Genomic DNA, 2,940 nt, shown 5'->3' on the forward strand with positions numbered 1-2,940 from the left:
TTGCTATATATAATATGTAAGCTTATAATTAAATATTATAATTTTGGTCGAAATTTAAAAAAAATAGACAGGCAAAAATAGGATAAGACTTCAGTCTAATTAAAGTCAGCCTGATTAGACTCATATCTACCACCTAATTAAAATTTAAAAGAAACAAATAAATATTTGCTCGTTTGATAAATAATAAAAATAATTAAAAAAGAGCCCCATATATTATTGAGAAAAAACGCAAAACAGCTTTTGACAATTACCTTAAAAGATAACGAAATTTTTTACCAAAAAAAATTCTAACCCGACCCCTGACAATTATCTCGAAAAAATAACGAGGTTCCTGTGCCAAAAAAAAGTTAATGTTATTTTTTTTTATAGGGACTAATCAGTCTAAAAAAAATCAGGGACCGAATTTGATATTTTTTTTTTTCTTGAAGACCTCGTTGTCCTTTCGAGATAATTGTTAGGGGTCGGATAGGTATTCACTCTATTATTTCAAAAAGTTATGCTAATTAACTATGACCATATGGCACTTTGGCACCTTTATTATTAGAATATTGCCGATTTGCCTATGAGTGTGCTCGATCGGTCATGAAAGGAAGTGACCTAAAACACTAGGTAGTACATTGCACTAAATAAAAGAACCAACAAACTTGTTTTAATTTCACGCATTACGACATTAAGAATTAGGTCATGGAAGATCAATTTATACTTGGCCTTCCCATGGTACATAGCAGATATTATTGGAGAATTCATGAGAAAATTGAAACCGGATCTATGAAATATTTATACACCTTTTATATGTCTGTCCAAAGTTTAAAGCATGATGACCAAGTATGATAACCGTATGCACTGTTTCATAAAAAGTACAATAAAAACTAATAAATTAGTTCTATCTTTAATTTTACAAAGACAACTTACTAGCGAAATCTCTTTATTTTATTAACATTTTAAGTGTGATTCTGTTTTTGCTTATTATAAATATGCTTATTGCCTAAGATCATAATCATCCTCTCTATTATTGCTACAATAAGTAAAAATGTTGAGGTTCTGGTTTTGCACATTCTTGATCTTATGCTTAGTTTTAATTTCCGAGCCTCGGTCTCTGACTTCTTCTTCATCGTCCTCTGAAAGCCATAATCACTCTGGTGCATTGGATGCTTTCGTAGTGATTTCAAGGCTAAAAGTAATGGAGAATGTTCAACATAGGGTGAAGCGTCTGAGTCCAATGGGCCCCGATCCCAGGCACCATTAGTGATGAATGCATGCTGCAATCCTCTCTTATTTTGATATCAATCAATAATCAATAGAATATTATTACCATGCATTCATATGCACAATGCATGGTTGTCGTTGTTAACTATAAATGTGCATAATCAATAAGTATTAAGTAACAAGCAAGTTCTTTTTCGTTTTTCCCCCTTTTTTTCAAAATAAAAATACAGTATCTGCATAAATTTGCTTTCAAGTCCAAAAGAAATATACTTATATAAGGAATTGATAAGACTAATAAGGGGAGAAAGCAGTAGAGAGGGTTTCAAAGTACGACGATAACAGAAGAATCCCGCTAGAAAGCCGACGGAGTATTTGTACAATGTGTACAATGAACTATTTATTTGATCCAATATGAGTTAAAAAATGAACATTCAGGTAAAATATTACTAATTTCTCAAACATAATATATTCATACTATCCAAAATAACCATCCGAATACTAAGGATAATAAACATCTGATATCCTACTGAATTAAATATCCTTAAACTTCCATTATACACATTGTACAGGTATTCTATTGGCTCCCTATACTTCCTCGTAACAGAAAGGGAGAAAATACCCAATCGAAAGCAACAATGCGCATAACAACTTGGAGGAAAATGGGAGAACAATTTAATTGAGCAGAGCCGAAACATGGGGGTGTGTGAGATCTTCTTTCTGAATATTCTCTCTTATCCTCTGATTGAATTCTTCTTCTGTTCCTAATTCTTGAATGTATGTATCTTGAATCTGCAGGTGGAGCAACCACTTTCATACTTACAATTCTTTATACTGATGGAGATATTCATCCTTCATTCTTTTGTTGATTGACTGTTTATTCAATCCATACCAATTTTAAAGTTAGACCCGACGACATATTTTTTTAAATCTGATTCAATCAATATTCGTAAGACTTTAATCAAGTTATTAACATGAACTTATAGACACTCCTAAGGACAACTAATAAAAAGAGGTGAATTCTATGGTATTTTTTATCCTGTTGTCTAAATTTTTTAACTTATTTTTAAAAATAAAAAATAAAATATTTAAAATTTATTAAATATTATGTATTTATTTTTTTAATAAGTTAAGCACAATATAGTAAGCACCATAACATTCACCTAAAAAAATCCATGAGAAATGTTTACAAGATTAACAAGTTTGGCTTACCCTTTCGTCACCTTAACAATGCAAAAGAATGACAATGCACTGTTTGATGTGTTCATTTAGTAAATAATATTCATACTTTGATCAAACTGATTTTGATTTACTCCAAACCACAAAATAAACATGCTAAGTTAGGTGCGCATCTATCTATGAGTGTATGGGTTGTGAGCAAGTGTGGCTAACCACTTGTCTTCATTTCATACCAAATATATATATATATCCATTTCATTCTGCCTTATCCATTAGCAGGGTTATTAGAATCCCTTTTTTACTTTAGTGGGCCTTTTTTTAACAAGTTTTTGTTTAAGTCATTATTGGAAATCTTTTATGGTAATATAAGATCTCTGTTTTAAGTTTTAAAATTTCAAGAAAAAATTTATTCTTATAGCATGAAAGTTTTATTCCTACCTCAAAAGAGTAGAATTTTGCATATAAAATTATTAATATTATATTTTTTATTATTATATTTTCTAAAAAAATATATTAAAAAACAAATATTTTATAATTTATGTATAAAAATGTGAGAAA

Source organism: Arachis ipaensis, chromosome B03 (assembly GCF_000816755.2).
Source record: "Arachis ipaensis cultivar K30076 chromosome B03, Araip1.1, whole genome shotgun sequence".
NCBI lineage: Eukaryota > Viridiplantae > Streptophyta > Magnoliopsida > Fabales > Fabaceae > Arachis > Arachis ipaensis.